General features: G+C 52.7%; 1 pseudogene; it reads left to right on the top strand.

Annotated features, from left to right (window-relative positions):
* The first annotated feature begins 868 nt into the window (after positions 1 to 868).
* Positions 869 to 21,416, top strand: LOC133339258 (paired box protein Pax-2a-like; annotated as a pseudogene).
* The last annotated feature ends 2,819 nt before the right edge of the window (positions 21,417 to 24,235 follow it).

Here is a 24,235-nt window from a genome sequence, read left to right as displayed (position 1 = left end):
CCATAGACTCAACACTGCCCATAGACTCAACACTGCCCATAGACTCACCATAGACTCAACACTGCCCATAGACTCACCATAGACTCAACACTGCCCATAGACTCAACACTGCCCATAGACTCACCATAGACTCAACACTGCCCATAGACTCAACAGTGCCCATAGACTCACCATAGACTCAACACTACCCATAGACTCAACACTGCCTATAGACTCACACTGCTCATGGACGCATCACTGCTCAAAGATCAACACTGCTCATAGACTCAACACTGCCCATAGACTCAACACTGCCCATAGACTCAACACTCCCCCCTGACATGAAGCAGTCCGCCTTCTTAACCTTCTGTTCCTTCCTCAAAGCCTCGCCACCTCTTCTCCGTCGCCCATCCCTTTCCTCTTCCCTCCCCTCGCCCCTCCACTCGGTCCCGTCCCCCCCTGTAGCCTTCTTCTCGTGACCCCCCCCCACGCCCCTCTGTTAGGGTCACTCATTCATCGGTCAATGCACTGCCCCTGCTAACTAAATCACGACATGTTGTTCCCGTTTGTTTTGCTATGTTATCGAGCGCATTTGAGCTGCTAATGCTTCTCGATTATATGAAACAATACCAGGAGTGAAATCAACCCGCATATGCAGCGAATCTTTGGGTAGGCGCAGGTTTCCGCACGAGGAGCATCGACTCACACAAATGGAACCCGCGTAAAGAGAGGGGGGCAACCCGCGTTTGCTTTCGCTCGTGATGTTACACACGGACGCGTGGCGTTTTCGCGGTCACCACGACAATGACAGACGGCGTGGTACCCCCCCCCCCTCTGTCACTCTTCCTTCTCGCCTCTGCCCCCCCTCCTACCCCCCCCCCACTCCCAGGATAATCCGGACCAAGGTGCAGCAGCCGTTTCATCCAGCCCTCAAGACAGCCCAGGACAAGGACTGCCCAGTGGACACACCATAGGTGTGTGTGTGTGGTGGCGACCCGGGTTCGATTCCCGCTCACAGCCAACACCAGTGACGATTATTATCTGAGCCGGTCCTGGGCCTCCCCTAGGTCGACTCGGCCTCAAACGAGTACCTGGTGCAGGGTGTAAACATCGCTACGAGGGAGACAAAGGCGGCCGGGCGTGGTGCTGGCCACTCACCCCTCGTGTACGGTTCCGCCTCCATAGCTGCTCGCTAACAGCACTTGCTACTAGAGTCTGTTAAAGCTATACGGGGGATCTTTGTTTAACCAGACTCGATTATAGTGTGAGGAGCTCAGATCATTGAAAGATCTGAGCACAGTTCCATCTGTGAGATCCCCCTGCAGGCGAAGCTGTGTTTGGTTGGGTCACGTTGCCCGCATGCCCAGCAGCTTCTGTTTGGCCAGTTAGAGGGGCCTAAATGGGCACGGTACAGGCTAGAGAAGACATGGAGGTGATGCGGTAAAGCAGTGGTGGGAACGTCCGGTCCGCGGGCCGTACGAGGCCCACGAAATCATTTGGTGTGGCCCTGCCAAGGCAACCGCAGGCGGGACTCGAAATTCAGTAAATCTAAGAGCAAACCTAGAAAAGCAGTTGCGAGTAGCAACATCATCAATACCAGCTAACATCACACGCCTCGCCAAGAGAAGCAGTTCCAGCCATCGCATTAGGGGTGAGTTGATTAACGTTTGACCAAATATAACGGGCTAACTTTAAGTTGATAATTTTGTATGGCCCGCGAATGATGTTATAAATCCAAATGGCCCTGGCAGAAAAAGGTTCCCCACCGATGCGTAAAGGATGTTCTGGAGCCGAGTGGACTTGCTGACGGCTGGTACCAGCGGTGTCAAGATTGGCCTCTGTGGAGGAGGTTCGTGAAGGACGCTACGGGATAAAACTAAATTCAATTATTGTTATTTTACCCGATAAGGCTCACTGAGTTTATAGCTCTTTTTCATAAACGACCTGGCCACAAATGATAGCTCAACGAAGTGGCTTATTACGTGGAAATGTATCGCAGCCAATACTCTAAACGCGCGTTTGTACATTTTGTAAAGGGGAAAATCGGAGGACCCGAGAAAAATCCACGTAACCACGAGGAGAGAGACACGCACACTCCAAATATCCAGGGCATCAGCGTCAAGATCGAACCCACAACTCCTGTGTACCAGGCGACGTAGTTATATCTCACCACCATGGGCATTTGAAGACATTCGGCCACGTGGATTAGAGACCCGTGCATGATTAATGACTTCATCCGAATTGAGAATAAAAGCGGGAGGCTTGGGCAGGAGCTGTCACTCGAAGGGATGATGGACGATGGTCGAGACAAGAGTGGTAGCCATGGGATCCGAGAGGACATCCGACAGGGATGGAGCGATATAATCAGCTCCTCGCGTGCTGGTGTTATACATCGCGGCGGGACCCCACGGAGGTTACTGTGCCGATGGGGAGGCCTTCATCCAGCAGTGGATTTTCCATCACTGGCGATGGTGACGACGACGATGGTGATGACGACGATGGCAGAAGAGATGTCGTGAAACGATAGCGAACTTCCTGGGGCCCTACACCCGTGCTTGGTTTGCGAGAGCCGAGCGCCGTTCCCGGTGTGTCACTGTGTGATCTCCATGTGTCCCCCGTGTGGTCTCCGTGTGGTCTTCATTTTGTCTCCATGTGGTCTCCATATGTTCCCCTGTGGTCACCACGTGGCTCCAGTGTCCCCCACGTTCTCTCCTTGTGGTCTTTATTTTGTCTCCATCTGGTCTCCATATGGTCCCCGTGTGGTCCTCGCGGGGCCCCGTGTGGTCACCGCGTGGTACCATGTGTCCCCCGTGTGGTCTCCGTGTGGTCTTCATTTTGTCTCCGTGTGGTCCCTTTTGTGGTCTCTGTGTGGTCCCTGTGTTGTCCCCACATGGTCACTGTGTGATCTCCATGTGTCCCCCGTGTGGTCTCCGTGTGGTGTTCATCTTGTCTCCGTCTGGTCCCCTCTGTGGTCTCTGTGTGGTTCCCGTGTGGTTCCCCGCATGGACCCCTTTGTGGTCTCTGTGTGGTCCCCGTGTTGTCACCGCATGGTCCCCGTGTGACCTCCATGTGGTCTCCGTGTTGTCCCCACATGGTCCCCGTGTGGCCTCCATGTGGTCCCCGTGTGGCCTCCATGTGGTCCCCGTGTTGTCCCCACATGGTCCCTGTGTGGCCTCCATGTGGTCCCCGTGTTGTCCCCGCATGGTCCCCGTATGGCCTCCATGTGGTCCCCGTGTTGTCCCCACATGGTCCCCGTGTGGCCTCCATGTGGTTCCCGTGTTGTCCCCACATGGTCCCCGTGTGGCCTCCATGTGGTCTCCGTGTGGTCCCCGTGTATTGCAGTGTCCAGCGGGGCCATGACGCCCGTGGAGAGCTCCCTGGGGCCCAGTTCCTACTCCATCAGCGGGATCCTGGGCATCCCCCGGGCCAACGGAGATGCCAAGAGGAAGCGAGACGAGGGTACGAGCTCACACCTGACGCCCCCCCCCCAACCCCCCCCCCCCGACAAAAACATTCCAACATCGTTGCTCGTCGCAATGTCCGATGTTCCGTGCCACGTGCTGCAGAGTGACTGCGACAAACCTACGCGGTAAGGGAATTCCAACATCGCCCCTCCGGCCCTGTTCTTACGTCTCACAACCAGGCCCCTAACGTTCCCAACTTTTCTATGATGGTTCTCTGTAAGTAAATAAAAAGAATACCATCTTGAGTTAGGCAGCTCAGAATCCGATGACAATCAAAATCTTTATTTAGATCAGGACGAAAGCCGACGGAGTAAGTCTGTGTGTTCAACTTCTTTCACCGGTTCCATGGGCCTAGAAAGTTGGGCCCTCTCCGCTGCACCTCCTCACGCTGAGCCAGCGGCGAGGAAACCATTCCCATGGCGAGGGCTTGGGTTAGCGTGGCCCTCGCCTAAGAGTCAGCGACTCGAAGCTCCTGACATCACGCGTCTCATCGCAACCACCCTGATGCCCAGCTGTAGTCGAGCCAAGGTGACTCCCAATCAGTGTTAACCATCCCTACGCGACGCAAGGTGGAGGTAGCTATTGCTCTGCAATTACGGGGAGACGCCCGCGGTGCTTAGGTGTACCGTGTGTGTGTGTCGTGGGTGATGTGTGTGTCGTGGGTGTGTATATGTGTCTACGAGTGGGGAGCGGTAGTGCAAATGGTTAGCACTACGCTGCGCTACGAACCCGGCGATCCGAGTTCGATTCCCACTCACGGCCAACATAAGTGACGATTATCAAACTGGTCTTGGGGCTCCCCTAGGTCGACTCAGCTTCAAATGAGTACCTAGTGCGGTGTGTAACATCGCCACTGGGGAGACAAAGGCGGTCGGGCGTGGTGCTGGTCACCCACTGCCTCGTGTGCCGTGCCGGCCTTCATTGGTGCTCGCTAACAGCACTTGTCCCAACAGTCTGTTAAGGCTTTTTTGGGGCTATTTTTGTCTTTGTTACATATACGAGTGTGTATGTGTATACTGTGTTATTCAGAGCCAATTGCCATTACCGTACATGAGATGAGACTAAACTAGGATCAGACGAGGACTGTGTACATTGACTTGGTGCTCAGAATTATCTGAAAGTCAACAGATTCCTGAGCGCAGTGCTTAAATGAGAAAGGCAGTGTTACCAGGTCGACAATGTAAGTCTGTGTGTTCAACTTCTTTCACAACATTCGTGGCCGACCGCGCTAATCGAGAGGTCCGGGGGAAGGACAACAAACTAAACATGAAACGCAGTTCTAAAGAAATGAGCTTTCAATCTGGATGATTAAAAAGTGCATCGCTTCAGTGGCTTCCTAATATCGGAAAGGAAGAGCGCTCCAGACGTACGCAGAAGCGCATCTGAAACCGTCCGGGGCGGGGTGACCGTCTTTGTGCGATGGCCAGTCAAATCCACTGCGAGGAAAAATGTCCCCCTCTAGTACCCAATTAGTGCGTCTAGCCCTGATCACGTCTGGACCACATTCCATGAGCCACGTTCTAGTCCAAACCTCAAATGTTTTGAACCCTTATCCTGCCATGAAATTCCCAAATGTTACCAGAAGCTTCCATTCCACACACGCGTCTCACCCATCCGCAAAAATCCCCTCTACTTGATCGCATGCACCAAGACGTGTTCCAAAAGCCCTGAACCTCCGTCCACGCTTCTTCTTGGTTCTTTCGGTAAAGTCACGTAGAAGGGAATAATAAAATAATAAAGATAAAACAATAAAATAATTCTCACGACGTTTCGGAAAGACAGCGTCTGAATGACGACCTGTTCTTCACCTGAGGACGGCTGCTTGCGTTGTGGCCGAAACGTGGTAAGAATTATTTTATTATGTTTCATCTTTATTGTTTCATATTTCCCTTCTACGTGACTTTACCGAAAGAACCAAGAAGATTAATCCCTGCAGTCACGAAAGCTTTAAATCGAAATTTAAACTCTAACACGCTGTCGGGCCCTGTGCCCTGCCGTGAAATCCCGGCCACCCTCCGCAATCCACCTGCACTCGAACATCCAGAAGCGCCGTGGATTCCTCGCAAACCCCGTTTTTAATTCCTTGGCAGTCCGAGTAGAGTTCGAGGTGCCCGGTGGGGGTAAGGTAGGGGGGGAGGATTGGGGGTAGAGGGGGGGGGGTAGAGACCAGGTGAGCAAGCCCCGGGATTCATTGTCAGCCGGCTGAGAGGCACACAGGTGCGGACTTTGAGCCACTCCAACAGACGTCAACTTTTAAATTAAAACGATGAACAAAAAATAATGGGGTCCGCTCTGCCCAAATACCTTTCCCACCAACGAACCCCCTCCACCCCCCCAGTCGTTCGCTTCGTGACGCCAGCCCCCTCCATGAATCGGAATCGCCACCCGCAGCCCCGCGTCTCCTGCTAGCCCGGTATCAATTACAGAGAAGGGAATAAAAAAAACATTCATCGGCTTGGCACCGAGTCCTTTGCTTTGAACTTACGGGGAAGGCCCCTGACGAATGAGCGAGTGTGGCGTTGCGTGGCCTGCAGTCTCGAGTGTGCAGATGACTATTTACTTTAAAATCATGGGGCCTCCTTTGCCAGTACCAAAATATGAGAATAGGTTTTTCCCTTTCATCTGGCAACAAAACAGGTGTTAAGTTGTTAAAACAACCAAACTGAAACCTTTTACAAGGAATCATGTCTGCATTAACCACAATACTTGTGGTCAGAATGCAAACAAAAAAGATACTCTGATAATATATGCATTGTCCTTGAAACTGATTGGTCCACACCAGAGACAGCTTTCTTTGAGCCTCGTCTTAAATGGTGTTAGACCAGAGGACGCATTCTGACCACAAGTATTGTGGTTAATGCAGACATGATTCCTTGTAAAAGGTTTCAGTTTGGTGTTTTAACAACTTAACGGCTGTTTTGTTGCCAGAAAAAAGGGTTAAAACCTATTCTCAGATTACTATTTACTTTTAATTACATTTGTACTAAGTACGGGTTCACTGAGCTATACAGCTCTTTTTCAGAAGCAACCTGGCCACGAATAATATCCTAACGAAGTGGCTCGTCACGTGGAAATGTATAGCAGCCAAATACTCTAAACGCATGTTTCTACACGTGGAGGGGAAAACCGGAGGACCCGGAGAAAAATCCACGCGACCACGGGGAGAGAGAGACTTGACTTTTAAACAACTTTTATTACCGCCAGCAGCAAAAGCACTGGAGGCGATTTCAATATGAAATACAGTCACCAGCAAACAAAAGAAACAAACGCTACAAATCGACGCGCTGTGGCGCTGAAAGCAACCGCGCACATACAAAAGAAAAGTCACGTGGTTAGAGAGACGCAAACTCTAAGTATACAGCAAGCAGGCTTCAGGGTCGGGATCGAACCCACAACCGCCTACATATATCTCGCCACCGCGGCGCCCTCGTGTGAACACGAGCGGCGGTTCCTTGATCAATAACGTCACGAGGCAGCCCTGAAAGAGCCGCGTGTTGCCGAGCCCATTGACGGCATCCGCGATGGGCGAGACCGGGGACGCAGTGGCAGTCAAAGACACCGCGAGAAAACGTCTCAGGAGCGGGACGAGACGCCCGTGGAGATGGAGCGATGAGATCGAGACGCGTTGTGGGAATCGCTGGACCATGAAAGGGTGGCGACTGGTATTGCAAATGCCTTTCATCCAGCAGCGGATAGATCATGCCCGATTACAGTGACACAAGATGATGATGATGATGACGATGGTAAATTATTTACTTCAATGCAGCTGCCGCCTCGATCTGCTCTAGGGAGGGTTTGCGAAGCGAAGTTGTGTAATGCACGGCTAGGAGAATTAGAGACTTTTTGACTTTGTAAACAACTTTATTGCCACCAGCAGCAATTGCACTGGAGGCGATTTCAATATGAAATACACAAAGTCACCAGCAAACAAATGAAAATAAACGCTAAAAATCGACGCGCTGTGGCGCTAAAAGCACCGCGCACAAAACAAAATAAGTATACCCGTAAAAACAAAGTTTTTCACTATAAATCCTTTATATGCGTCGCGGCTCGAGTCCTCTCGTCCTCTGGCTTGAGATGGCTGCCACCTATGGGTCAGATGATTGCATTGCACCATTAAGCAATTGGTAATTAAATATAATATTTTTGTCCTAAAAAGTGGAAAATTTGGAACAAAAATTTACACCAACATTAATTGTCACGCACAACGAGTCTGTCTGCAAAATGTCAGCTCAATTGGATCACGGGAAGTGGGTTAAAAACGACCGAAAGATTGCACGGTCCCTAAGCAAGCAAGCAAGCACGCGAACTTAATATAAAGGATTTTAAAAAGGAGAGGGTGAGAGAGATATGAAGAGAGGAAGGGAGTAGAGATGGGGGGGGGGGGGTGACCGCAAAGACTCTGAATAGACGATCGGAGCGCGTTCCCCCCCACCCACCACCACAATTTGCGAAGTGCCCTGCACGCGAATTCACTGTGGACCCTCTGAGCCAGAGCAGCTGCGGCAGAAACTCTCCCGCAAGGCGCCTCGCCATCGCCCAGACGGACGGCGCAGATTCTGGGTGATGCGTAGGGGCGGGGTGGGTGTTTTGTTGTGGGTTAGGGGGCCGTGTGTGAAGTTACAATCTTTCTTTTCTCTCTTGCTCTCTCGCTCTCTCTCTCTCTGCGTGGGTGGGTGTGCGGAGAATGAATGAATCGCGATAAAAGTATCGATGACCGATGCTACCACATCGATTGGTTCTCGAATTGAATCGAATTTCTGAATTGTGATGGTGAGGGGAGGGTTAGGGAAAGGGTGGGGGGAGCGGGATGGATAACTGGATGGTTGGGGTGTGGACAAGCCGCTTGTCATTGTAATATCGCACACAAACCCATTACGCATTGCCATGGAAACTAATGTGTATAGAGTGAACACACAGGCAGACCTCGCTTAGCGCTCGAGACGCGCGTTCCTAACCGAATGAGAGCTAAAAGGGGTCATTATCTGGGATGCGTTCCCGGCAGCGTTATTTCTTTCGTGTGAGCAATATGAGGGCTTCATTTGGGCATCAGTAATAGCGCTAATAATAATACAGACGGTAAACATTACTTCATGTTAAAAATATTTATACAAATATAAAACATTTTCCTAGAAAGCATTATCGACTGCACTCAGGAGTGGATTCTACGATACCCATGGAAGGCAGAATGAGCAAAACACGTGTTGCCTTAAAATGAATCCAATATATAATAGGCGACGTTTCGGACAATGACCCTTCTTCATAGCGCATGAATAGAGAGGCCATAGATACATAGTGGGCTGTAGAGTTGGAGATTGGACGTTACTTCGTGGGGCCTGATAAGAATTCGGTTTTTAAAACAAGCTTTCTGATGGCCCGTTGTTAATTGCCGGTGTGAATAGTTACTCATCGATTTGTGTGCTATAGAAACAGGCCCATTGCCCGAAACGTCGTCTACAATATTACGTGTGTTTTTTCCTTGTAATGCCACACACGCAGTGTCGGTATTGGCGAACGCGTTGCGGGAGATATTGATATTCACAATCAACATTTTTGGGTTAGATCGCGTTATTTATAATGTGTCGTAACCCTCCACCACCCGACACGGCCAATCAGCAAAAAGTGTCACGTTGACACAAGGCAAATATGTCACTGCTTTAGCCCACCGATTTTTGATATTCGCACCACTGCCAACACAAGCGGCATCACCAATTGCTTTACACGTCTCAGCAGATCCTCTCGCATATGAACATCGGGCAGTTTTCGCCAGCATTGCTTTCAAGGAAGTCAGACTGCTGATGAGACGCTGCATGTTGAAACCCGTGCAGCTGATTGTGTAAACACAATTGACGTGTAGAGACTAATTGTGTGCAGGATGCGTTCTCTCTTTAGCCATTGACATCCTACATAATGGCCCTCAACGATGAGTTTCGTGACATAGGAACACAACTCTAATTCTAGATTTGAAGCTTTCGTGACTGCAAGGTTCATATTCTTAGGTTTTTTTTCGGTAAAGTCACGTAGGTAAAAAAAATAAATTAATGAAAGTAAAATTAAAATAAAATAAAAATCACGACGTTTCGGAGGCAACACAAGCTTCCGTCGTCAGGTGGAACCGTCACAGCACGTAGACTTCACCGAAAAAAAAACCTAAGAATATTGAACACAACTCTATTCTGTCTAAAAGTAAAGCCATGCTTTTGTCCATAGGCTCTCTCGGCCACGTATTATGACGCAGCATTTGTCGAAGCATCCTCGGTCTCATCAGCAGTCACGCTTGTTAGTGAAGTGAACAACGTCAGCTGGATTGCCAGATGTTATTGGCAAGAGCACGCCCATTGCATCCATTGGACCATTTTCAACGCAAACAGCCGTGCCACGCCACGAACTCATTTTTCTTTGCCGCGGAGAATTCTGTGTACAAGCAGAGCTCAGCTCAGCATCTCCGCGCACAGATGAACAGCTGTCTTAGTCAATCATCCAATCGGATTAACAGACCAACATTGCCCAGCAGGCAAGGGGTTTACAAAATATATCCTGCAGCCACCTGGCACCCCTCCAACTCATAGGCAACGACGCAGGTTCACCGCCTGCGCACTCAAGACTGTAGCCCAATCACTGCCGATGCCATTCCCCCTCGCCCCCGCTCCACCCCATCACACCACGGGGGCGCGGCGCTACGGGTTGGATGCGTAGATTGTTACGGCCCTAAAGATGTCACGACGTCAAATATGATTAGCGGCGTCACCACCCCCCACCCCACCCCTGGTTGTTTTTTTTTTCTTCCTTTGCCGTTGGCTACGATGGCGCAGCGGCTGACTCGAGCACGCGGGCGACGCGCGTCACAGTTAGGGGCGTGTGACGCGTCACAGTAGGTGGTGACGTCACAGATCAGCCGGGGAATTCGCCGATTGGGGCGAGCGGCTTGGAGAATCGCAGTTCAGCGCTGGGAGGGGGGAGGGAGGGAGGGGGTGGGATCGCGCTCGTGGACAAGAAGGAAAAGCGAGCATTTTTATTTTTTGATACAAACGTACCGCGTCCCACGATTAATGGACGCCTCTTTAACGCGACGCGGTTCCTCACTCGTCGAGAGCAACTCCGGTGACTTACGCGACAGCAAAGGTGCAGGCCAAGCGAGACGATGACTTGCAGAAGCGATACAAGAAAACAGACGATGCATCCTGACGTCTCGCCCACACACCTGGAGCTCACTCACTCACCTGTCTCACTCACCTGTGTGTCACTCACACACCTCACTCACACACCTCACCACACCTGTGGCTCACTCACCTGTGTGACTCACACACCTCACCCACACACCTCACCCACACACCTGTGGCTCCCTCACCTGTGTGACTCTCACACCTCACCCACACACCTGTCTCACTCACCCATGCCTCACCCACACCTCACCCACATCACCCACACACCTCACACACTCACCTCACCCACCACACCCGTGCCTCACCCCACACCTCACCCACACACCTCACCCACACACCCGTGCCTCACCCACACACCTCACCCACACACCTCACTCACTCACCTCACCCACCACACACCCACACACACCGTGCCTCACCAACACACCTCACCCACACACACCTGTATCACTCACCTGTGTGTCACCCACCACCTCACCCACACACCTGTATCACTCACCTGTGTGTCACTCACACACCTCACCCACACACCTCACCCACACACCTCACCCACACACCTCACCCACACACACCCGTGTCTCCCCCACACCCGCAGTGGACGCGGCGCTGCACGGGGCGAGGGGCGCTGTGGGGGGGTGCCCCACGCGGGAGGCCGCAAGCAGCTGCGTGTCGACGCCTTCGCCCAGCAGCAGCTGGAGGCGCTGGAGCGCGCCTTCGAGCGCCAGCACCACTACCAGGAGCCCTTCACCAACTCCGCCGCCGCAGCCTCCGGCGAGCCCGTCAAGGCCGAGCAGGTGCCAGACGGCACAGACCCTACTATCTGCTATCCTATTATCCGCGATCCTACTATCTGCAATTCTACTATCTGCGATCCTACTATCTGCGATCCTACTATCCGCAACCCTATTATCTGCGATCCTACTATCCGCAATCCTATTATCCGCGATCCTACTATCTGCAATTCTACTATCTGCGATCCTACTATCTGCGATCCTACTATCTGCGATCTACTATCCGCTATCCTATTATCCGCGATCCTACTATCTGAAATCTTACTATCTGCGATCCTACTATCCGCAATCATACTATCTGCAATCCTACTATCCGCAATCCTATTATCCGTGATCCTACTATCTGCAATCCTACTATCTGCGATCCTACTATCTGCAATCCTACTATCCGCAATCCTACTATCTGCGATCCTACTATCTGCGATCCTACTATCTGCGATCTACTATCCGCTATCCTATTATCCACGATCCTACTATCTGAAATCCTACTATCTGCGATCCTACTATCCGCTATCCTATTATCCGCGATCCTACCATCTGCGATCCTACTATCTGCAATCTACTATCTATGATCCGCGATCCTACTATCTGCAATCCTATTTTCCGCGATCCTACTATCCGCAATCCTACTATCTACGATCCGCGATCCTATTATCCGCGATCCTATTTTCTGCGAACCCGAGTTCGATTCCCGCTCACGGCAACCAACACCGGTGACGATTATTTGAACCGTTCATGGGCCTGTCCTCTAGGTGCACTCAGCCTCAAATGAGCACCTGGTGATGATAAACATCGCCACTAGGGAGAAAAAGGCGGCTGGGCAAGGTGATGTTGGACGCCCACACAATCTCGTGTGGCGTTGCCGGCCTTCATAGGTGCTACTCGCTGACAGCACTTGCCCCAGCAGGCAGCAGCAGCGGGAGTCTCGCGTTGAGCCAATGCCACCAACAAATTGATTGTGTTGGAGGAAACTCTATCCCGTACAGATGTAACAGACGGAGTCCACGTTTCTTGCTTTGCTGTACCACATTCTCCTGTCAGTGCTGGACTACAGGACACGTGCCTAGCCACCACGGGTACAATTCAATGTTACACAATGCGATGCTTAAGTAGGTCCTAGTTTAACGAGGTAGATGCGTTCCCGAAAAGTGCCGCGATAAACTAAAAAACGCGTTTAAGCGGAAAACAATTTCCCCAAAAAGAATGGAACGGTAAAGTTTGGCGAGATACGATGTCCTACTACCACGCACACCACGCGACGCTCTTCCTCCACTTATTAAGAAACGACCGGAGCTATGCACTTCTAATCATCTCGATTGAGAACTAATTTATTTCTAACTTCTTTTTCGTGTTTAGTTTGTTTGTCCTTCCCCTACACCTCCGATTACGTACGGTGCGAAAGAAGTTCAACAACAAACAACTGCCGCTAAGTGGCGGTGACGTCACCACGACGCCTGTGCCAGGCCATGTGCACCTTGAGGCCACGAGGCCTCAAGGTTCAACGTACGCACAGAACACACACACGCGCATTTCGTGGTATCGCTCCTGGTTAATGGCTGTCCCCGCAATCGTAGCAGATGTCCTGCTGGGGCCCTTGTATTGAAGAGAGGTCGCCACCTGAGACCAACCGGGGTTCCATGGGATGGGGGGTGGGGGGTTAAGAGGGGTTGGAGGAGGGGAGGGGTGGTTCCTCAAAGGGGTGATAAGCGACCGTTTGGCCTCATAAACCCATTAGCGGAACGAGAGAGTCTATTAATAACGAGCGGCACGGGTCTCCCGCGGGGCGTCTGTGGGTATGCAGCTCGCCACCCCAGACCCCCCCTCTTCCCCCTCCTGCCCACCGCACCCCAGACCCCCCCTCCTCCTCCTGCCCACACCACCCACCACCCACACACCATCGTGCAGCATCCCTCACTCATTCGCATGCCCCCCCCCCAACAGAGCCAGACACACAGAACCCCCAACCCCGAGCGCATCCCAGTCGGCACACCACCACAACACCACCAACAACAACAACCACACCACCAACAAAAACAACAACCACAACCCTAACACCCCCGCCCCCCCCCCCCCCACCAGTTCATCTCTCACTCCCTCCCCAGATCCACAACCACCGACTCAGCCACCCAGCCTCACTCGCAGGCTCGCTGTCTCTTAGGCACTCTGTGCCCCTCTCATTGTCTCGCTCACTCACTCGCCCTCTCGCTCACTCCCCTTCTCTCTCAGTCACTGCTTTACCGTCTCACTCAGTCTCACACTCTCTCACTCTCTCATTCCCTCCTTGGATCACTCACTCTTAGGCTGTCTCACTCCCACGTTTACTCTTCACTCTCTCACACTCACCTCACCCTCTCACTCCCTCCTTGGCTCACTCACTCTCTCACACTCCCTCACCCTCTCACTCCCTCCTTGGCTCACCTCACTCTCTGTCCATCCCCTTACTCACCTCGTCACTCTCCTTTACACTCTCACTCAGTCTCACTCTCTCACTCAACTCACCCTCACACTCTCTCACTCAGTCTCACTCTCTCACTCACTCACCCTCACACTCTCTCACTCTCCTTTACTCTATCACTCAGTCTCACTCTCTCACTCTCTCACTCTCCTTCAATCAGTCTCCACTCTCTCACTCTCCTTTGCACTCTCACTCAGTCTTCACTCTCTCACTCTCTCTCACTCTCCTTCACTCATTCTCCACTCAGTCTCACTCTCCACTCTCCTTCACTCAGTCTCACTCTCACACTCTCTCCTCTCCTTCACTCATTCTCACTCAGTTCATTCTCTCACTCTCTCACTCTCCTTCACTCAGTCTCACTCTCTCTCACTCTCCTTCACTCAGTCCCACTCTCACACTCTCTCACTCTCTCACACTCTCCTTCACTCAGTCTTCACTCTCACAACTCTCTCACTCAGTCTCACTCTCACTCAGTCTCACTCTCTCACTCTCCTTTACACTCTCGCTCAGTCTCACTCTCACTCTCTCTCACTCTCTCTCCTGTAATTGACTTCATTTTAATTTCCGCGCTCACGCGCGCGGCGATCCATCAGGCCTGTCGCGCCGATAATGAGTGCCAAGCCTCATCACTAATTAGCGTCGAGGTTCGTGGGGGGGAGGGTGGGTGTGCAGTGGGGGAGAGATGGGGGGAGAGAGCGAGGGAGGGAGCGAGGGAGGGAGGGGGAGAGGAGGGGGGGAGAGAGCGAGGGAGGGAGGGGGGAGAGAGTGGGGAGAGAGGGGGGAGAGAGTGGGGAGAGAGTGGGGAGAGAGTGGGGAGAGAGTGGGGAGAGAGGGGAAGAGAGGGGGGAGAGAGGGGGGAGAGAGTGGGGATAGAGAGTGGGGAGAGAGTGGGGAGAGAGTGGGGAGAGAGGGGGAAGAGAGGGGGGAGAGAGGGTGGAGAGTGAGGGGGGAGAGAGCGAGGGAGGGAGGGGGGAGAGAGGGGGGGGAGAGAGTGGGGAGAGAGGGGGGAGAGAGGGAGAGAGGGGAGAGAGGGGGGGAGAGTGAGGGGGGAGAGAGCGAGGGAGGGAGGGGGGAGAGAGGGGGGGGAGAGAGTGGGGAGAGAGGGGGAGAGAGGGTGGGGAGAGAGTGGGGAGAGAGGGGGAGAGAGGGGGGAGAGAGGGTGGAGAGTGAGGGGGGAGAGAGCGAGGGAGAGAGGGGGGAGAGAGGGGGGAGAGAGCGAGGGAGGGAGGGGGAGAGAGGGTGGAGAGAGAGGGGGGAGAGAGGTGGGGAGCGAGGGGGGAGAGAGTGAGGGGGGAGAGAGCAATGGGGGAGAGAGCGAGGGGGGAGAGAGGGAAGACGGCCAACATGTGAATTGAGCAGAGTGAATATTCAACTCAATTGGAAATGAATGTCGGCATGCTGCTGTCGACGCTGCTGTCACTGCTGTATGTACTGTACGTTGGACTTCTTTCGCACCGTACGTAGCCAACCGTGCCAATCGGAGGTGCGGGGGGAAGGACAACAAACTAAACACCGCTGCTGTTGCTGATTATGATGACGTGGCCTAATGGTTCAAATCCAGCGGCCCGCCCTGGTTAATACTGCGGGTGTAGTGACCCCTGACAATTACTGCGACGCGCAGTCTGCTTCACTCACAGCGGACTTTAAAGATTCTTTGACGTCACTCGGAAGAGAATCAGAATATGCATACTGAAGGAGGAATCCGATGAGCTGTAAAGCTCTTGTTCACAGAAGTCCAGTATGGGGCGCGAGTTTTAGAACGTTACAGCAACAAATAATACAACACGTGATAGGCGTGCGAAGTATGGGCAAAGGTGAACAACTCATTCTAGATTTGAAGCTTCCGTGACTGCAAAGATTCATATTCTTAGGTTTTTTCGGTAAAGTCACGTAGGTAAACATTAAAATTAATAAAAGTAAAATAAAAATAAAATAAAAATAACGACGTTTCGGAGGCAACACAAGCTTCCGTCTTCAGGTGGAACAGTCACAGCACGATAGCTGTATCAAGTGAGAGAAATTCCAAAAAACCGAAAGCTTCAAATCTAGAATTAAATGAAGATTATCATCACCCCCATCTATCGGCAGACTACCCGCCCAGGGCTCGCTTGCCGATGGGACTTATCCTGGCCTCCTGGGTCCTCACCTGGTTCAATGAAACAGGATGCTTCAAAAAAATGTTAACACTTGAGAGAATTTGAAACAATGCCACAAGAAGTGGGCCTCCTCCTGGCTCTGGAGACCACCTGGAGAAGATTCCAGGCACGTGTTGACAATGATGGCGAAAAAGTAGAGGACTCTTGACTTTTGAAGCTATTAACATACATTTTTTTATAATGTTGCAGTGTATTATCCGTTCTATTTACGTTCTACTTTCCATTAAAACTATAGTCCCATATAGGTGTCAACATTTTTTTGAAGCACCCTGTATAATCTGTGGTGGGAGGTTTAACGACACATTTATATTTACGCGATCAAACCCAAAAAACCTTTGTTATGGATGAAATTGTCCATTAAAGATCCCCCATATAGCCTGGGGAGCACCTACATAAAGACAAAGATCCCCCATATATTCTTTAACAGACTGTTAGGCCAAGTGCTGTTAGCGAGCGCACCCTATGAAGGCCGGCATGGCACACAAGCGGGTGGGTGACCAGCACCACGCCCGGTCACTTGTCTCCCTAGTAGCGATATTTACACACCGCATCAGGCACTCATTTTAGGCTGAGTCAACCTCGAAGAAGCCCAGGACCGGTTCACTGGTGTTGGTGGCCATGAGCGAGAATCGAACTCGGGGTCCGCCGAATTCGTAGCGCAGCGCGCTAACTGCTGCCCCACCGCTCCCCGCCACCGATGCAACGGCATGCATTTGTGCACACGCCATGACCTCACGCGTGTTGACCGCTCACCCCGTGCCCTCTGTGCGTGCGTGTGGGGTCAGGCCGCGGAGTTCTCACCCCTGTCGCTGGCAGGAGGAGGAGGAGGAGGCGGGGGGAGTCTGGAAGACGGGAAAGGACTGAGTGGGCCTCACACGGCTCACCAAGCCTACCCACTCGTGGCAGGTGAGAACCCGTGGACAGGTGATGGGAGGGGCTCAGAGACGAGAGGGGATGGAAGCCTCCTCTCGGTTGAGGGACGCAGCCACGAACAGAGAGAAGTGGACAGGAGAGAGAGACTTTTGACTTTTAAACAAATTTTATTGCCGCCAGCAGCAAAAGCACCGGAGGCGATTTTCAATATGAAATACAGTCACCAGCAAACAAAAGAAAATAAACGCTACAAATCGACGCGCTGTGGCGCTGAAAGCACCGCGCACAATACAAAGAGAGAGACGGGTGGCAAGGAGATTAAGTGTAGAATGATTTGATGATTGCCCGATGCTGCTGCTGCTGCGTTAGCAGCCGTGCACAAGCACAGCAACAACACGCAGCGCATTTGTTCAAAACTCTGTGGAATCATTATTATCGCGCACTCGTTTTGCGAGCCAAGCAATAGCCACTTCATTAGCGGCGTGGGAGGCCCTGCGTCCACCCGAGTCGAGGCCACCTGGGTTCACCTGAGGCCACGTGAGTTTGTTTGAGTTCACCTGAGAACCACCTGGGTTCACCTGAGTCCACGTGACTTTGCTTGAGTTCACCTGAGTTCACCTGGGTTCACCTGAGGCCACGTGACTTTGCTTGAGTTCACCTGAGTTAACCTGGGATCACCTGAGGCCACGTCAGTTTGTTTGAGTTCACCTGAGTTCACCTGGGTTCACCTGAAGCCACGTGACTTTGCTGGAGTTCACCTGAGTTCGCCTGGGTTCACCTGAGGCCACGTGAGTTTGCTTGAGTTCACCTGAGTTCAACTGGGTTCACCTGATTCCACGTGACTTTGTTTGAGTTCACCTGGGTTCACCTGAGGCCACGTGACTTTGTTTGAGTTCACCTGGGTTCACCTGAGGCCACGTGAGTTTGTTTGAGTTCACCTGAGTTCACCTGGGTTCACCTGATGCCACGTGCGTTTGAGTTCACCTGGGTTCACCTGGGTTCACCTGAGGCCACGTGACTTTGCTTGAGTTCACCTGAGTTCACCTGGGTTCACCTGAGGCCACGTGACTTTGCTTGAGTTCACCTGGGTTCACCTGGGTTCACCTGAGTCCACGTGACTTTGCTTGAGTTCACCTGGGTTCACCTGAGTCCACGTGACTTTGCTTGAGTTTACCTGGGTTCACCTGGGTTCACCTGAGTCCACGTGACTTTGCTTGAGTTCACCTGGGTTCACGTGGGTTCACCTGAGGCCACGTGACTTTGCTTGAGTTCACTTGAGTCACCTGGGTTCACCTGAGGCCACGTGACTTTGCTTGAGTTCACCTGAGTTTACCTGGGTTCACCTGAGTCCACGTGACTTTGCTTGAGTTCACCTGGGTTCACCTGGGTTCACCTGAGTCCAACGTGACTTGCTTGAGTTCACCTGGGTTCACCTGAGTCCACGTGACTTTGCTTGAGTTTACCTGGTTCACCTGAGTCCACGTGACTTTGCTTGAGTTCACCTGAGTTCACCTGGGTTCACTTGAGGCCACGTGAGTTTGTTTGAGTTCACCTGCGTTCACCTGGGTTCACCTGAGGCCACGTGACTTTGCTTGAGTTCACCTGAGTTCACCTGGAATCACCTGAGGCCACGTGACTTTGCTTGAGTTCACCTGAGACTACCTGAGACCACCTGACGAGAACGATGGCCCCCAGGTGTGGAGGTCGTCTGCCCCCTGGCCTGAGTCTGGCGTGCTGGCAGCGCGGAGAGCAAGTCATTTCATATCGACGGGTATTGATGTACGATCGAGATGATATTGAGAGCGTATTGATTCGCAGTTAAGGTGCATTTGCTGCAAGGTGACGAGGGTTAGCGGAAGGACGAGGAGTCACCTGATTCGCACTGAGACACGGACCGTGTTGTATGTGTATGTACGTTGAACTTCTTTCGACCGTACGTAGCCAAACCGTGCTCATTGGAGGTGCAGGAGGAAGAACACAAACTAACACACACGAAAACAACTGCTCTAAAATAAATGAGTTTGCATTCTAGATGTAAAAGTGCCTAGCTCCGGTGGCTTCCTAATATCGGAAGGAAAGAACGTTCCAGACGGCCGCAGAAGCGCGTCTGAAGCGCAGCGCGCGATGTGGTGACCACAGTCTTTGCTCGATGGCTGGAGTTCGCAGGATGATGGTTTATGCCCCTTTGACGAGATCAGAAAGGTATTGTGGTTAATACTGGTAGGAACCTCCTGGTTACACCAGCCACAGGAGATTATTGTGTCCGTCGTGCAGGGAGGGGCTGGGTGGGGAGGGAGGGGCTGGGTGGGGAGGGGAGGGTGGGGAGGGGCTGGGTGGGGCTGGGTGGGGAGGGGCTGGGTGGGGAGGGTGGGGCTGGGTGGGGGGTGGAAGGGAGGGGCTGGTCACCCCGTGGTGCCCTTATAAAACTCAACGTTTCACCTACTCACGCCGGCTTGTGCCCGCCCTCACAGTCGGGCATATTTGCGGAATACACCACGCCGCCGTTGACCCTGGCCATTGACCGTGCAACCCGACGTTCCTACCAGCTCCCTCCGCAGGAATGTGTTTTGTAGCAAGCATCATGGCAAATGCGTTTGCATATCGACAAATACTGTCATCCTCTTTGCTTTTATTTGTTTCCAAGTCATCAATAGGGCGAGTCTCACAACACAACGTTGTGGGAAAACTTCGTTCATATCGGATCGTCCTCATGAGAGTTATGGATGAACGGAGTCAATGCATAAACCCTGGACACGAACACTTGCCCTGACAGTCTGAATCGGATACACAGGATGGTGTGGTTTATGGACGGTGTGTGTGTGGGACGTGCATGGGGAGATGTAGTGCAATGGTTAGCACGCTACGCTACGAACCCGCCGACCTGAGTTCGATTCCCGCTCATGGCCACCAACACCAGTGCCGATTACTTGAATCGGTCCTGGGCCTCCTGTAGGTCGACTCAGCCTCAAATGAGTACCTGGTGCAGTGGGACAACATCGTCACTGGGGAGACAAAGGCGGCCGGGCGTGGTGCTGGCCAACCCACTCTATCGTGTGCCGTTTCAGCCTTCATAGGTGCTACTCGCTAGCAGCACTTGCCCCAACAGTCTGTTAAAGGCTATACGGGGGATCTTTGTCTTTGTGTGTTCAACAGGTAGAGAAATGGGCAACACGACACTGCCCGGGTACCCGCCACACGTACCCCCAGGCGGGCAGGCTGGCTACACGACCTCCTCACTGGCTGGCATGGTGCCCAGTGAGTATACAACGCTACCCACTCACCCACCCACCATCAGTGTAGTACTCAACCCACCCACCCACCATCAGTGAGAACTTAACCCTACCCACTCACCCACCCACCATCAGTGTAGTACTCAACCCACCCACCCACCATCAGTGTAGTACTCAACCCTACCCACTCACCACCCACCATCAGTGTAGTACTCAACCCACCCACCACCATCAGTGAGTTCTCAACGCTACCCACTCACCCACCCACCATCAGTGAGAACTCAACGCTACCCACCCACCCACCATCAGCGTAGTACTCAACGCCCACTCACCCACCCACCATCAGAGTATACAATGCTACCCACTCACCCACCCACCATCAGTGAGTACTCAACGCTGCCCACTCACCCACCCACCATCAGTGAGGACACAACACTACCCACCCACCCACCATCAGTGTAGTACTCAACGCTACCCACTCACCTACCCACCATCAGTGAGAACCTAACGCTACCCACTCACCCACCCACCATCAGTGTAGTACTCAATGCTGCCCACTCACTCACCCACCATCAGTGTAGTACTCAACGCTGCCCACTCACCCACCCACCATCAGTGTAGTACTCAACGCTACCCACTCACCCAACACCATCAGTGAATATACAATGCTACCACTCACCCACCCACCATCAGTGAGTACTCAACGCTGCCCACTCACCACCCACCATCAGTGAGTGGTACCCAAGAGATATACGAAAAGATTATTGATCTCGTGATGACGCGCTGCAGATAGTTGAGTTCACGATGACGTTGGGGGGTGGGGGAAGGGGACGAGGGGAGGGCGATAGGGTGCCGGGGGAAATTACCCAAAAAATTAGCCACAAATGAAAAAAATGAACAAAAATTACCAAAAAATTACTAAATAAATGCTGTTGCGTTTTGATTTCTCCTCTAAAGCGCCCGAGTTCTCCGGGAACCCGTACCCACACGCGCAGTACGCCACCTACAACGACACGTGGAGATTCACCAACTCGGGGCTTCTGGGTGAGTTCTCACAACAAAGACAAAACAGATTCCCCCGTGTAGCCTTCACGAGGCGTTGCCGCTCGCTCAACAGCACTTGGGCCCAGCAGTTTTGTCGAAAGGCTACACGGGCGCATCTTCGTCTCTGTGTCTGGGCGTGCGCAGGTTCCCCCTATTACTACAGCACGGCGACACGCGGGGCCGCCACCCCGGCCGCCACAGCCGCGTTCGACCGCCACTAGTCGCGGTCAAGGTTCGACGCCCGCACCGTGGACGATGCAGAGAGCACGGTCGATGAGGTGGACGTCGGTGACCCCCCCCCCTCCATCACCCCCCCCTCTCCCAACTCACTCGGCCGCCACCACTCAGCTCGCAAGAGAGCGGAACGACGTCCTTTTGATACCGAGCGCGGCTTTGTGCGAGACACCGCCCGCCACTGGCTTTCAATCCCGAAAAATCAACCAATCGCACGGTCAGGACAGCTCACGTCGGTGCAGTGGTGCAGCCCTTCGATTGCCTTCCCATGCCAGAGAGAGAGCCCCCCCCCCCCCACACACACCCCCCCCCACCTTCTCTAGATGTCATCTTGGCCTACTCTCCACTTCCACGCTGGGCAGACGTCTTGGAGGAAGCGGAAGGGGGGAGTGGCCCGTTCAGTTACCCCGCGGAGCGCACGGTCAGCCCTGACGCTCACCTCGCAGCTCGGATCGACCGCGTCGGAAGCGTCCATCGCTCGCACGGCTCGGAAAAAATTGTCAATCTTGAATTGTGCTCAATCAGAAACGTGGACCATAATGGGGGCCACAATGGGATCGGTAGCGGGGACATAACGAGACACATTGGGACACCTTGCAGCGAGAGGGAGAATCTCTCCGATCGCGCTCTCTCCGATGGCGTCACCGCACCCCGAACAACACGCGGCGAAAAAAAGCACGGGGGGTGCTTTAAGAATATGAATCCTTGCAGTCACGAAAGCTTCAAATCTAGAATTGGTGCTTCAGTCGCCCGGCACGGAACAAACGGTGAGGATCCAACTCCGCGCGGAGCTTTCGAAAGTGGAACGTAGAAAGAAAAAAAAAAGCGAAACGGGTGGCGGAATGCGGCCGTAGCCTCATTTTCTCTCACGTTCAAACTCAAGGTCTCCGAAGTGGTTCTGTGATGTCTGCTTCAGTGGGCTTTCTTCTGTGCTCTGAGAGAGTTCAAAGGGGATTCTTCGTCTCAAAGACACGGCAAAGCGACCGATGGCGCAGTTGGAATACAATTGCAGGGGAGGTGGGGGGGACGGTGGGGGGGGGGGCAAGAAATTAAACAACACTTTTCACAAATAAATAACTTGACGTCGTCACAATTAGGCACATCCACAACCCAAAATCCCGACATGGAGTTTCTCAGCTCAGGAGCCGGAGCCACGATTGTCCACAGCACTGGGCGAGTTCTTTACGACCAACCGAGGAGTTTCTTTTTTTGGGGGGGGGGGTTCTGCTCGGCTCTCAACGACGGCACGGTGTCCGACGTTTCACCACCCACCTCCTGGGAGCTTCTTCAGCAAGCGAGTCGTCGAAGCGTCGGACACAAAGTCGCGGCACACAAAACGGGGAAAAAACTCCTACGCAGTCTCGTTAATTCTGTTCATTTTGCGAATTTCAAATTTTTTTTGGTCTTTTACCGGTGGCGTTGCACTGCGGCACAACGACGGACGCATCCAGGGCAGGGCAGATCATCGCGTTTCTTCGCGTGGAATTCACCCCAAAAGCCATTTCATCGTTCGGCTGAGTCAACCCGCGCAGCGAGATGAGAAGGGCTGGACACGCCGGACGTGCGGGTGGAGTGGAGTGGCCGAGTGATCGGGGCAGTTGCTCCGTACAATCCAATCAGAATCGAGAATAAGTGGATCATTCCGGCCTCCCCTCTTCCAAACAACGGAGCGCTCCCATCAGCCTAGCCTTCGAAGAAGAACGGAGATTATCTTACAGGTGAGAGCAGACAGGTGACGTCACTCATCCTCATCAATTATCATCAGCCATGAGCAATGCACTGCTGGGTGAGTCGATTTCATCGCTCCATCTCCTCTGGGACGCGTTCCATTCCTGGGCTGCTGCTCCGTACATTGTTAAGACAAATCACGGATCGCCATACCAGGCTTAGTCACTTCATTCAATAATGGCCAGATCAACGGGATTCCACCCAACCACCCAACCACCCAACCACCCAACCACCCAACCTTGGTCAGATGTCAAACGCCGAGCAGTGGCTCATCGTGTGGAAATTCTTAGCAGCTACCGGATCCGGAGAAAAATTCACGTGACCACGGGCAGAGAGATACGCAAACTCCAAATATACAGCAGCAGGCGTCAGGGTCGGGATCGAACCCACGACCTCCTGTATACCAGGCGAGGTTGTTAACATTTCCTAGCCACCGTGATGATGATAGAGACACGCAAACTCCAAATATACAGCAGCAGGCGTCAGGGTCGGGATCGGGATCGAACCCACGCCACGACCTCCTGGGTACCAGGCGAGGTAGTTGACATCTTGCTACCGTCACGCCCATTAATGGCATTGGCCAAACATCCCAATGGCGCAGTAGACCCTCATTAAAACAACAATTTAAATTCGATAGCTTTTCTTGTGTATATAAAGGACATTGTTAATAACTATTATTAGAATATATTATTCCTTTTCTGACCATTTTTTTTTCTTCACGAGAGAATTTTAATTCGGCCACTACCCAAAAAACTCAACGTGACGGGGATATACGACACACAAAAAAAACGAAACTAGTTCCTGTTCGCGCCTTAAATTGCTCCAATTCAACTCGGGCGACGCTGCCACCCACCGTGGTGTAACGGTCATCAGCGCGCTGGACTTGCGATCCAGAAGTTTGCCGGTTCGATTCCATCTCCCTGAGCGCGGTAATTGATGGATGGTGCGAGTTTATTGACCCCCCACAGCCCCGGTGCGCCACGGTCCACCCATCGGTGTCAGTGGGTGCATCGTAGTGGTGGGGTAAAGTGGCGGTTACGTCCACCTCTTTCAAAAGGATGTCCAGCCGACGTGGGAGAGGTGGTCGCCTGCTAGAACTTCTTCCAGTGGGAGGTGCC

The sequence above is a fragment of the Lethenteron reissneri genome, unplaced genomic scaffold, assembly GCF_015708825.2.
Source record: "Lethenteron reissneri isolate LAM-NWPU_2019-01 unplaced genomic scaffold, ASM1570882v1 scaffold_1708, whole genome shotgun sequence".
Classification (NCBI taxonomy): Eukaryota; Metazoa; Chordata; class Hyperoartia; order Petromyzontiformes; family Petromyzontidae; genus Lethenteron; species Lethenteron reissneri.
The sequence above is the reverse complement of the archived record's forward strand: the minus strand, read 5'-3'. Positions and strand labels throughout refer to the sequence as shown.